The following is a 14,311-nucleotide window of genomic DNA, read 5'->3' as shown; positions in this document are numbered from 1 at the left end:
CAAGGTGGTTAAGTATTATGACAAAATAAAACAAGACATGATGTTAGTGCATATCTGGGGCAGGTGGAGGGGGGAAGAGGGGATTTAGCTAACTAATCAAGGAAAGATTCACTGAGGAGGTAACTTTAAGACACAAATGACAAGAGAGAAATCAGCCATGAAACAACCCAGATCAGAATGATTCAAGCAAAAGATAAGCACAAAACTGATGCAGGAACACGTTTGGCATTCAAAGACTGCAGCCCGGCACCAGCTGGAGAGAGCTAGGCAGCACCTCCCGGTCAGGCCATGGTTAGCAGCTTGAACTGCTTTCTAAGGACAAGCAGTGGAAGGCCATTTTGTGTTCTGAGTGCTTTAAGCAGGGATACACAGGATATGATTTGCATTTTTAGAAAACCACCTTGGTGTGTACATTGAGAATAGATTTTAGGGAGGTAAAGGGAGAAGCAGAAAAACTAGTTAGGAAGCAACTGCAGTTGTCCAAACTGAGGATGATGGTTGACTGGGATGTCATCATGGAAATGAACAGAATGGCCAAACTGAGGATAGATTCTAAAAGAAGGGTCTACCAAAGTTACAGATCTACTGGATCTGAGAGGTTAGGGAAAGAAAAGAATACTAAAAATAGCTGAGTTTACAGAGTGCATGCTTTGTTCCAGACATCGTGCTACATACTTTACATGCAGTAATCTACTTCATCCTTACAACAATTACAAGATTAGGTGAGGGTATAAGAAACTAAGAAACGAGGTACCAAGAGGTTAGGTAACTGCCCATGGACTCAGAGCAGAGATTGAGAGCCAAGAAATTAAATCAGTACAAGAATGGTCTCTCCAAATTAGCACTGCTGTGAAGAAGACTCAATGACATCGTCTTGGGCTTTGGATAAATGGCGGTACCCTTAAAAGACTGAGGAAGTGGGTTTGGAGGAGAGCTGAGAGGATATAAATCCAGATTTCCTTCTCAGCCATGTTAAGTTTGAGAAATCTATAAGACATCCAAATGGGGATATCAAAGAGGTAGCTGAATATACTAGTTTCCAATTTTGTAGAGAAGTCAGGAATTGGAGGAACACGTGATCAACAATGTGGCAGTATTAATGCTATACAACCAAAAACATCACTAGAGAGAGGTTATACACAGAAAGACCAGCAGTCTAGGACAAAGCTCTGAGGAATGCCTTAGAAATCAGAAGGGAGATGATTAGCAAAGGCAAATCTAGGATGCAGTCAGAGAAACAGGAGAAAAACCAGAAGCCAAGAAAAGAAAACGTTTCAAGAGGGATGGAGTGGGCTACTCTATCAAATGTTGCTGAGTGGTCAAGAAATTTGGTGACAGAAAAGTGAACACTGGGTCTGGCAAAGTAGTGATTAGTAAACTTGAGAAAAGTAATTACAATGAAATGGTGAGGATAGAAGCAAACTAGATAGGAGTGAATATAGAAAAAAACCTGGAGATAAGAAAGTAGCACAAGCTTCTATGGACAATTCTTTGTGGAAAATTTACAAAGAAGGGAAACAGGAGATAGCAGCTAGAGGACAGGGTAATCAGCATGTTCTTCCCAAGACGGGAAACACTCATTAATGAAAGTTTGTATGTTTGTGGCAATAATTCAGCAGATGACTTATAATTCTTTTTCCAACACTGAGCATTGAAGCTAAATAGAATACTTAATACTAAAATAGATTGATTTTCCTTTGGACATGATACATTATGCCAGAAAACATTCTGCCTCTTCAATAAAATTCACAATTAGGAATATTTCTAGGGAATTTCCATATCAAACATCAGTGGTTCTAAAACACAACAATGTTTAAAATTATATAATGTGGCTGTGCTATATTCAAATCATAAAACACAGTCAAGATGAAAATCTAGTAAAACCATAAAAAGAAATGCTGATTGCCCATATCACAAAATGTTCTTTTTTAAAAAGTTATAATTCCTGATGATTAATTATCTGTAACTTCCCATCAGCTACAATCTGCTATTACCTCCTTAAATGCATATGTAAATGAAATAGAGCTTAAATTTTAAAAATAATTTTTTCTATCATTTAATTGATTTTATTCTGGGTTAAGTCCTACCTACAGCAAGACAAAATATACTTAGAAGGGACTGATGGCATATTAGCCAACAAAAGAAATCACTACTTACCACATCTACTGACACATATGGCTACTAGTTAATGTCTAACAGTTAATAATGATCTCCATATAGTAAACATGTGTTAATCACTTTTACACAAACTAGGCATCATTAGAGTATCACACAGGGTTTGTTCATACTGAGTATAACAAAAACGCATGCAACCACCAAATAGTAACGGAGTGAAATCAAGATAAGCAAAAGGCCTATCTACCATTCCATTAAATTGAGGAAATAAGAAAGGGTGGAGATGAACATTGTTGTTGGGGTTTATCTGTGGCTTAATTTATTAGTTTTCCAAATTCTAAGTGAGTTAATTAAATTTCTATTCATTTTCTAGTCTCAGTTCTGCCACTAATACAAAGAGAATTAGCAAGTACAAAAAGTTTGTTTAGAACTAATCACTTCTTAAATACGTGTCCATTTTCCCACTAAAAGCACATTACTTCTTTAATAAGTAAATTTAAAACAAACTTAACCTCACCAAAGTGTGCCAGAAATAGTGTACAATCATATACTAATAATATCTCTTCTGTTTACATCACCTCAGAATGGCCTCCTGTCACCATCCAACTTAGTATGCTTTCCCTGATGGTCTTCATCACAGTACTATTAATTTTCTCCATTGCACGTATTTATAACAATTTGCTAACTACTTGTTTGCTTACTTGTTTGTTGTCTATAGTCCCACTGGATTGAAAAGTAGAAAACTATGAGTGTTTTCATCACCAGATATAACCAGCTCTTGCTCAGATACCTGATATCACAAAAGCTGCTCCCCAAATACTATTTAATTGATACAACTGATGTGAATAAGTGATTGTGTTTTATAATCTACCAACATTACTTAGGAACAAAGTCCAACAGCAGCTGAATCACAGAATATAAATTTCCAATAATACAAACATATCTTATTAAAATAAATAAGAAAACCATCTAAAAACAGCTGTTCTTTAGTCTGTTGATATGGTTAATTACAGTGACTGACTTTTGAATGGTGATCCAGCTTAACAATACCAGGATAAACTGCTCTTAGTCACGGTATATTATCCTTTTTAATTTATTGCTGCATTTTCTTTGTTATTATTTTGCTGAGGATTTTAAAATCCATGTTCACGAAGGATATTAGTCTGCAGTTTGTTTTATTATGGCTTGACTGGTAATGCTGGCCATAAAGTGAGTTGAGAAGCATCCCCTCTCCTATGTTTATGTAAGGTTGGTATTACTTCTTCTTAAATGATGCAGAAAAGTCACTTAAGAAAATTCAACATTGATTCATGACAAAAACTTTCAACAAACTCGGAAAAGAAGGGAACTTCTTTAATCTGACAAAAAGCATCTACCCAAACCCTACAACTAACATACCTAATGATGAAAGATCATATGTTTTCCTTCTAAGATCTGGAATAAGACAAAGATATCTTCTCTCTCCCCCTCCTATTTAATTTTGTATTAAAGGTCCTAACCAGTGCAATAAGAAAAATAAATAAAAAGCATACAGATTGAAATGGGACAAATGGAACAGTCTATCCACAAAGAATATGACTGTCTATACAGAAAATCCCAAAGCAGCTACCAAAAACAGCCACTAGAACAAATGAGTTTATCACAGCAGCAGGATAAAAGTTAACATTTAAAAATAAATTATATTTCTATATGTAGCAATGGACAACCAGAAATTAAAATTTTAAAATAGTATCATTTACAAAAGCACCACAAATCATCAAATATTTAGATATAAACAAAAAATGTATAAGATCAACATGATAAAATGACAGACTATTGTTGAAAGAAATCAAAGAAAATCCAAGTAAATGAGATACACCATATTCATGGATTGCAAGATTCAATATTGTTAAGATGTTAATTTTCCCCAAAATATATCTATAAACTTAGTCACACATTCACCATCAAAATTGCAGCAGAATTTGTTGTACAAATTGACAAGCTGATTCTAAAATTTACATGGAAAGGCAAAGAAACTAAAATAGCCTAAAAATTTTTCAAAAGGAATAAAGTTTGAAGATTCATACTATTCTAATTTCTAGACTTACAGTAAGATTACAGTAATCAAAACAGGCACAGAGTTCAATGGAAGAGAACAGAGTCCAGACACATGGTAAACCGATTTTTCCCAAAGGTATAAAAAATTTTTGGATTAGGTCTGAGAGAAATATGCTTCTTTCCTGTGGCACTAAATCAGAAGTTGCAAATGCTGACTTCTTTACCCTGAAGATTTTCTCTTTACAAAGGTGTTAAAATGTTTTAGGGGGAAAAAAATGAACAGTAAATGTCAAAGGGAGTAAATAAAAAGAAAATTAACATTGATAGAAAATGCCATCTTAAGAATAACATAAAAATATGCTGGGTTTCAAACTTTGCACACTTCTAGATTATTAAAGAGACAAGAGTTGAGGGCATAACTGTCATCTCAAAAGTATGTAATAAACCTGAATAAGAAATTGAAGGTTTGCCGACAACATCAAGATAAAGCATTCCTATCTATTTTCTTTATATAAGGAATTTTCCACAAGCTTTTAAAACCAAAAAATCAATGAAGGACATGATAAATCATTATTCCTTGGTGATGAGAAGAAAGATGGGGGGGGTAGTAGTGTACCATATGATAAACTGAGATGGCGGTAAAAAAAAAAAAAAGCAAACTAGCTGTTGAGAATAAAAAAACAGAATAACACAAAATACACTTGGGCAAATAAAAAGTTTACACCCGATATCACTTACTGTCCTTTTAATCGAATGGCTGGGAAATATTCCCTCTTCCCTCCCCAAACTCGAACCTTCAACAACCAGAAAAACTTAAAGGGTTATAGGTGGCAAGGGGATAGCGTGGGAACTGACCTTTCCTATGGTATAAAAGCAACTAAATTCCAATTTTAAGAAACTGGAAGAGAAAGGGGGCGTGGCGGCGAAGAGAAGAGATTTGATGGGGCAAGAGAAGATGATTAGATGATTTCATGGTTCAGGCGGTGGACGAAATTACAAGGACTGGGTGGGCGAGTTTACAAAGCTTAGAGTCAGGTACTGTAGACAAATTAGTCACCCGTAAGACACAGGGGTGGGACAATTATGGATTCGGCACTAGCAAGAGGCAAAACATAGAAAGGAATAGGAATACAGGGTGAACGTCCCTCAAACCTCAGAGCCCAAAACCCCAGGAAACGAGATGACGGGGGGGAATGGAACCAGAAGAGGGGCTGAGGCACCTGGAGCATCTCCAGGACCCAGGTAGGAGGGAGACGGCCGTAAAAAGGGCACGCCCGCCTGAAGCAAAGCAAGAGGGGCCCTCACGGAGTTAAATCCCAGACTCCCGGGGACTGCAGAGGTGTAGGCGGCCAGGTAGGACTCCCGGGTCTCGAGCGACAAGGCACCTCACTCACCTGGTTGGTGACCTGAAAACGAGACAGAGAACACGCTTTAGCGACAAACTGCCCGGGACTGGCTGCGACAGCCCGGCCCTCTCCGCCCCTGCCCGCGGCCTCAGGCCGAGATCCGAGCCGCGCTCACCTCGGGGTTGGCCTCCAGCGGCAGCCAGCGCTGACCCTCCATGGCCGCTCCGCCCGGCCCCTCTCCAGCTCTGACAGCCGCCGCCGCAGCCGCCGCCGCTTCCGCCCCCGCGCGCCCTGACCTGGGACCGTCCAACCCTGTCCCCCAGGGAGGGGCGCCAAGAGACCAAGAAAAGTTTAACAGCACTCTAGCTCCATCCTCGCTCCCTGCCGAACCACACGTAAAGTTTCACGCTTTACGTGAAGATACAATCGGATAGGAAAAGAATGGGGCCAGCTTCCTATCGCAGAAGGGAAAAGAATCTGGATCCATGGCCCTCTCCCCTCACGCTTGGACTCTTCCGAGCCGAACGAGCGCTCCTCTGCCACGCATGCGCCAAGCGCGAGTCTGGGACAGCGTGCTCGCTGCTGCCCTCCCATTCCTGCAGCACCCGCTGGAGACGCTAGGGGGCGCACCGTTGAGTCCTATTCCTTGAGGAAGGGACCAGGGTCGCAGCCCATCCGGAGGCTTCTCCGCCCCAAGCCCGAGGACACCGGAGTCGTGCCCAGAAGTTCCTTTGCCAGGTGCGGAAGTGATGTGTTGGTCTTGTCTGGTGTTGCAGTTCTGTTTGACGAAATATGTCAAGTACCTATTTTGAATCAAACGCTGTTCTAAGTGTTGGGTACACCAAGCTGAGCCCACCGTAGGGTAGCAGAGGTGTACAAAAGAACAAGAATCACAATAAAGTGTAATACTTATAGTGGTAACATGAGGTGTAATGGAACTGCAGAGAAGGACAGCTAAAGGGGGAAGGGAGTGGCCAAAAGGCTTCCTGGAGTAGGTGGACAGCTGGAGTGAGCCCTTAAAAGAGCAGATGTTAGCCCGGCAGAAAGGAGGGTGCTCTGAAGAAGGGAACGTGGGCACTGTGGCTGCAGAGCCTGCAAGACAGAAGGGCAGTGTTTGGAGGTGATGCTGGAGAGATAAGCAGAGACAAATCGGTCAAGACATCTGGGCTTCATTCTGAAAACAGCAGGGAACCCCTGAAGGATTGGAAGCAGGATTTCCATCTCTCTCCTCCACCAGACTGTGAATTCCATGAGGCCTGCAGCAACGTCTTTTTCTAATTCTTCACATTGTTTCCCCAAGGTCTAACCCAGTAGATTCTCAATAAATATTTGAGGCATGAAAGAAATAATCAGATATGCAGAAACACCATTTGTCAATGATGAAGAAAATTTGCCAGAATGAAATGATGAGACTTAATTAAAGTATTAGCCATGGAGACGGGGGTGGGGGTGGGGGCAGGCACAGATTAAAGAGACGGTGTTTAAAGGGGGTATCCCTCTGAGGAGCCCACATTGTCAATGATGACTCCAGAGATTTGACCCCGGGGTAGGGTGCGTGTTACTGCTCTGCACCCAAAAGAGAGCATGCGCGGAGAGGAGCTGTTACGGAGTTAGAAAACAATAATTATACAGAGCTTACTTTTCTTGGAGGACTTCCAGATCTTCCACTCATATTCTTCTGGCTACTCGTCTTCAAATTCCAAGGGATTTCCAATCGATTGGCTCCTCTTTCACCTTAACCATCTGATAGATTGTTGCTATACCCATCCCACTGTGAGTTGGTAAATCTGAAATGTCCAGATCATCTTGGGCAGCCATTGTTGCATAACCACTTGAGTTTCACAGCCAGACTCTTAGTGGCATGCTAGGGGCAGTTTTCCAAATGACTTGCTGTCAAAGGAATGGCGTTGCTCCAGAACCCGGAGGTCCTGCACTGTGACTCTCCTGTTAGGGCTTGTCTAGGACTCCACACTGCACGGACATCTCTAACAACATTGGATCTGCTGTGACATGGGACCATATAGAAGGCAGCTTGCATTCTAGCATGGACTTGCTACAGGGCACTCTCTTGCCCAGGGACCCACTCAAACTGGCAGCTGTCCAGATCACCCAATAAATGTGTCACAGCTGTATTCCCAAATGTGGTGTATGCTGCCTTCAAAAGCCAGAGGCCCACAAAGTGCTCTGCCTCTTCCCTGTTAACAGGAATTGCAAGGTGCAATAGCTTATCTTTCACCTTAGAGAGGTTGTCCTATTATTTCCCAGACCTTTGGCCCGTAAAAACTTTATTAATGCATTTGACCTCTGATTTTAGTAGGGTTTAACTTCCAGCCTCTGGTATGCATGTACCCAACATGGTATCGAGGACAGTACTTCTCAAACTTGAACATGCATACAAATACCTGGGGAATCCGAAATGCAGATTTTGATTCAGTAAGTCTAAGATGGGGCCCAAGAGTCTGCATTATTGGCCCCTATATTTAAATTCTTCCTTTGCCATATAACATTGAAGTTTTTTCTACTAAGGGGCAAAGTAGTGTCAATCCTCATTATTCATGGATTTGGCATTTCAAATTTACCTACTTGCTAAGTAACATTTATTTGTAACCCCCAAATCAGTACTCATGTAACTTTCAAGGTCATTCACAGACATGCGTAGAGTGGCAAAAAAATTTGAGTTCTCAGCTGAGGCCAAGGAAGACAGTGCTCTGCCTTCTTGTTGCAGGTCTTATATTGGAAACTTGTCTTTTCTGCAGTCTATTTAGTACCACATTTCTTTTTACATTTTTTATGCTTTTTTGTTGGTGATTTCACTGTATAAAACAGCCCCAAGCATTGTGCTCATGTCCTATTTTGTGTTCTTAAGCACAAGAAGGCTGTGATGTGCCTTATAGAGAAAATACGTGTGTTAGATACCTTCCTTCAGGCATAAGTTATACTACTGTTAGCCCTGGGATCAGTGTTAATAAATCAACAATATATATTACATGTGGAATCTTTAAACAAAAATACACATAAAAATGTATTTATCTGTTGATGAAAATGTGACTAGAGGCTCACAGGAAGCTAACCTGTTTCCCCTAGGAGCAATAGTTCAGTATTTACTAATTCTGTGTTCATGGTTAACTTTATAATGAGAATCAACTCTTTGTTTCCCCACTCCTTAACATTGAGTTCACCATGTGACTTGTTTTGGTCAATAAAATGGGGCAGAAATAACATGCCAGTTCCAAGTTCAGGCCTTAATAGCTTCTGCTTGCAGTTTGTAATTCTAGCATGACTTTGAGGAGAATGTGCTTGGACAAGCCTGCTGGTCCCAACAAGAGACTAAGAGACACCTGGAGCGCAGCAGAACCACCTCAGCTGAGCCCAGCAGCCGTTGGCCAAACCACTGCTAACCTCCAAGACATGTGAGCTAAATAAATGTTTGCTTGTCCTATGACATTGGGACTTGGTGGAGGGGCTTTTTGTACACAGCAACAGCTAATTACTCTGTCTGCCTAAAGTTTTAGTAATCAAGTTCAAAGTAGTCAGCTAATTGATACACCTGCCCCAAATTCTAATAACCAAATAAAAAGATGTGCCTGTACCTCCAAAAAATGTCATTTCCTTCATGACTAAACTCATAGGTCATTTTTTTTCAGCAACTGTTAAAAATTCAGCAGCTTCTATTCAAAAACATCAGGAAGTTTTTTGATAAATTGATTTTTGATGTCTTAAGAAAAGTACTTGCGACTCAAACTGCTCTTATAAGGTTACTATTGTTTATTATTCTGAGGTATCTGGCAACTTCTCCAACCTTGAACTGAAGTAAGCAACACTTTTGTTGTAGTTACTCAAGTCTATTATATGGTTGATTTGTAAGAACATGTGGAATCTTGGTCATTCCTCCAATAACCCGTATTTACCTTACTGATACAAGTTTACAATCTGCTGTTCCCTTTCCATGCTTATTTCCACTCCTGGTAACTTTTTGTTATGCCAAATCACAGCATAATCTTTTTAAAAGGCATTTCAAATGTCATTTAAACATAGTATGTACGTATACAGCCAACAATACCCATAACTCAAAAGAAGTGTTGAACAGCCATGACCAAGTTCATGCACACACTTGCAAAAATGACTGAGTAACACCTGCTGCCTGGCTCCCTGCCACTGTAAGGAGCCATGTGATGCAATGTGCTGTATGATTCTGAGAAGTCAAATGAAAAGAATATGAGTTTATTCTTTTTTTGGTCTTTTTTTGGGGGGAAGGTAATTAGGTTTACTTGTTTTCAGTGGAGGTACTGGGGATTGAACCCAGGACCTCATGCATGCTAAGCATGCTCTCTGCCACTGAGCTATACCCTCTTCCCAACATTTGGTATTTATATAACATCTGACAATCAAATCAGTTTGTCATCACAATCATAACCAGTCCAAGGAAAATCTAGGAAGAGGCCCCACCCAGCTTTCCCTCTGGCTGGGGATAAATTTCTCTACATGCCTGTAACTCATTCATGGCACACCACCATTATTACTCTCTATTTTATATTATTTATCTTAAAAGGAGTGTGTTAAGCTGACTTCATGCTGTATGTATATGTACCCTGTCATCTGCCTTTAGCCTGTGTCACACTAGCAAAAAAAAAAAAAAAAATCCTAAAACATAGCCTTTTTGCACAGCTTATCAAAACCTTATATAAGTGGCCCTCATCTGTCCATAGTATGGATTAAAAACTGTCCCTGCCTCGATCAGAAATCGTGACTTCCATAATATTGTTGTGTTTCTATAGCCAGGCACTTAACCTACTTACATCTCATTTTTTTAATGGGAGTCTATAAGGTCCCATTAAGCCAAAGGTTAAAAACTATGCCTTGCAGGTTGCAGGTGAATGTATGAATTGGCCAGAAGAAGGTGGGACAGTGACAAAATGGAACATGTAAAACCTACCTATATGCATTCCATTTCCAGTATAGTTTGTTTTATTTTCTGTGTTGGTTTTGTTTTAAATATGTGGGTAGGTAGGCCAGATTTGGCCCCAAAGCTAAGAATTTGGGTCCTCTGCTTTAAGTTCTAACATCTCTATGATTCCAGGATCAGTAACCATGCTTCATTCCAGTTCTGCATTTTTGCTTATGCTGCCCATAGATGACCACCATATCCACTCCCCCCAACACCATCATAACACACACACACAAACACACACAGACTCACCTATATTCTTGAAGAGCCTGGAGTACAAATAGAACATTCAGTTAGCACAAGGCATCTGGAAAAGGATTTCAACAGGTACACTGGGAGTTCTGAATCCCTCTGGATCTCTCTGAAATTAGATTTCAGACTAAATTAAAACCAGAATTTGAAGTCTTACCTATTAGCTAGGTGATCCTGCTTAACATTCCTGAACTTCCATTTTCTCAACTTCAAAGTGGAGATAATGTGTGATCTGGATAACTTGTGGGTTCTTTTGAGGATTGAATATCATGGTGATGAGAGTAGGGACTAGTATTTATTGAGTACTTATTGTGTTCAGGAACTTTGCCATGTGCTTTACAAATGTGATCTCATTTAACCTTAGTGGCTTAAAACAACACAAATTTAGTATCTTACAGCCTGAAAGTCAGAGTCTGAAATGTGTCTCACTGGGCTAAAATCAAGGTGCTGGTACGTTTGTGTTTCTTTTGGAAGCTATGTGGAAGAATCTTTTTTCTTTTCTTTTCTAGCTTCTAGAGGCCACCTGCCTTCCTTGGTTCTCCTCCTTCCATCTTCAAAGCCAGCAATGGCCTACTGAGTCTTTCTCATATTATTTCACTTTCTCCCTGACACTGATTCGTCTGCCACATTTAGGACCTTGTGATTACACTGGGCGCACCTGGGTCACCCAGGAACATTTCCTTATTTTAAGGTCTGCTGATTAGCAAACTTAAATTCATCCGCAATCTTAACACCTCCTTGCCATGTAACATAATATTCACAATCTTCTGGGAATTTGGACCTTGGTGTCTTTGGCAGGAGACCATTATTCTGCCTATTACACCTATTGATTATATAATGCAGTATAGTGTCGTAAATGTGTTTAAGGGACATCTGTTGTTTTTGTTTCCCCAGCATCTCTTCATCCAAATTTTGCTGCATTATCTTCACTTCTATATCTTGTAGGCTGCATCTTTTCACCCCTTTTGCTGCTAGTGACTCTGCCAATCACAAAAGTCTACCTCTTGTGGCCACAGTAGGGGGAATAAGAAAAAATTGTAATGCACCACCCAACACCCAGTATTGGGCCAATGGGGTGGTGTATGAGAGTCCCTTGCTGACATTTGAGATGGAAGAGAAGCTTCCTCTTTCCCCTTCAGTCATGAGCCATAGGCTGTGACCCTGGAGATGCTGGTGGTCATATGTCCATAGGCACAAACCCCTCCCCACAACATATAAAGAAGACTAAGAGAATGAAGCCAACACACAGAAGGCCAGATCGCAACTGAGCAACAGAGATTGGGCCCTTTTGCTATTCAAATCTCACAGTTCTGTGATATTACTAAGGCTGGCTCAACCTCTACATTTCAGAGGCCACCCCTGTGAGACGATCATTTCTGCTATTTTGCTCAGGCTAGTTTGAGTTGAATTTATATCACATGACACGAAAAAAGCCCTAAAATAAAAGCCTAGATTGAAATCTTATTTGCTTCATGTGCCAATTTTGTTTTCTCCAACAGACAGTAACTCTTGTGAGATTAGAGTTCATGCCCTAGTTCTGTGGACGTCCCCCTCCTACACACCTGACAGTACTAGGTTTGTTGTAAGAGCTCCAAAAGCATGTTCAGATTTATATACCCTACTTACATGACATCAGATAAAAATAAAACCAAAGTGATGCCTACGCATCCTTAATATAGCAGTTTTTTGGACTCTATTTATAAAATCTGTTTTTTCCAAGTCTGAGCTTGCGTAAGTCTGATCTTTTGTAAGATGGAGGTCTTAAAAATAAGCAGTTGATCACATGTGTTACTGGCGTGTCAGAAGCACAAGAACAAGAGTAACAATTGGCAGAGACTGGCCTAAACACTACTGACGTTTTACTCTCCCCAAATTGAATCAGAAGATCTTTGGGAAGGGACGTTCACATCTAATTTAAATTTAAAAAAAAAATTTAAAAGAATGCATGAAAAATACAGACAAATACAAAAATTAATTTTTAATACGTCTTTTCAGCTTTTGGCAGCACCTTTATATAGTTAAGATTTACATATGTGTGTATGCATGAGTGTGTGTGTGTGCGCACGCACAGTCCTCCATGGAACACAATCTATGGCAGCCAAGGACTACAGAGAAATATCCCCTGATAAACAGAATGGGTGCACTGGCCAGTGTCCTATCTTTTCATCAGACTTCCATAGGAAAGAAATAATTTAATTCATTCAGGGACTATGTTTTTAAGCTAACTAGTACTTTTAATCAAGTCCAATAACCTTGAGGACGTGGCTATTTTTTGGCATAGATTCTGAGTGCTACGTGCCAAACACAGTTCTAAGGGCTTTACATACGTTACCTAACGTAATTCTCGAACAATCATATGGAGGTACTTGTGGTAGGCAGAATATTAAAAGATGCCCTGCTCTTCAAAATTATTATCCCCTGTTATTGAGTCAAGCGGTAATCTAGGTTCTGTTCTGAAGGGACTTCGCATATGTAATCAGGGTCATGGACCGTAAAATATGGAGGTCATCCTGGATTTCCTTGGTATGCTCAGCCTTATCATTTGAGACCTTAAAAACAGAGAACTTTCTCAAGCTTGCGTGGTGAAAGAAGATAGAGGAGACATGATGTGAGAGTGATTCTCATGAAGTGAGAGTGATTCAAAGTGTGAGGAGGACTTGGTCTGGCATCAGTGGCTTTGAAGATGGTGGAAGGTAGCCACAAGCCAAGGAATGCAGATAACCTCTAGAAGCTGACAGCCCTCATCCAAAAGCCAGCAGAGAAATGGGAACTGCATTTAACTGAGTCTGGCAGCAACCTGAAAGCAGATTCTCCTCCAGAGCTTCCAGGGAGGGAGCAATGCAGTCCCAACAACACTTTACCCGCGTGGTTCTAGATTAGAGACTAAAGAGACAGCGTAACTAAATTCAACAAGTGGTTATTGATTAGATTCCAGTAGTGGGTAGGGTAGGGAACAGTTTTAAAGAATATTGTTAAGGAATATTAATAACTGAGGAAATATGAATTTGGTCCATGTGTTAGATAATAGTATTTTATTAATATTAATTTTTCTGAGTGTGATAGTTGCGATTATTTAGGAGAATGCCCTTGTTCTCAGGAGTTACATGCTCAAGTATTTAGGGATGATGTGTCATTATTATGTATGCAGCTAGAGTTAAGGCAAATGTGTACAAATGTTAAGTTGGTGTGTGTAGATACAGGCTATAGGGATGTTCATTTAACTATTTTTGCAACTCTTTTGAAAAAAATTTCAAGTTTTTCATGATAAAAGTTGGCGGGGAAAACTGCTTTGGATATTAAGTAAAATTATTTTGAGATGAGTAGGAGGGAAATGGGAGAACCAGATGGGAAGGTATGGCTGCAGTTAGGCTGAGGGCTGGCGTGGCAGTAGGGATAAAGAACAGAGCCAGACGGAATAGAAAAAAGCATCCACCCCACCCCCAGCTAGGCCAGTGCAGTGAATCCGAGTGACGGGAGCAAATTATAAAACCATAGGTCCCACAGGCATCTCCTTCGCACGACAAACTTCTACGGAGAATAGGGAGAGGTGGTCCAGCTGCTTTCAAACTCGGTTAGTATCACTGCACGCAAGTCGGTGCCGCCTCAAATCTGCGCT

The sequence above is a fragment of the Camelus bactrianus genome, chromosome 14, assembly GCF_048773025.1.
Source record: "Camelus bactrianus isolate YW-2024 breed Bactrian camel chromosome 14, ASM4877302v1, whole genome shotgun sequence".
In the NCBI taxonomy this organism is placed as follows: Eukaryota; Metazoa; Chordata; class Mammalia; order Artiodactyla; family Camelidae; genus Camelus; species Camelus bactrianus.
The sequence above is the reverse complement of the archived record's forward strand: the minus strand, read 5'-3'. Positions refer to the sequence as shown.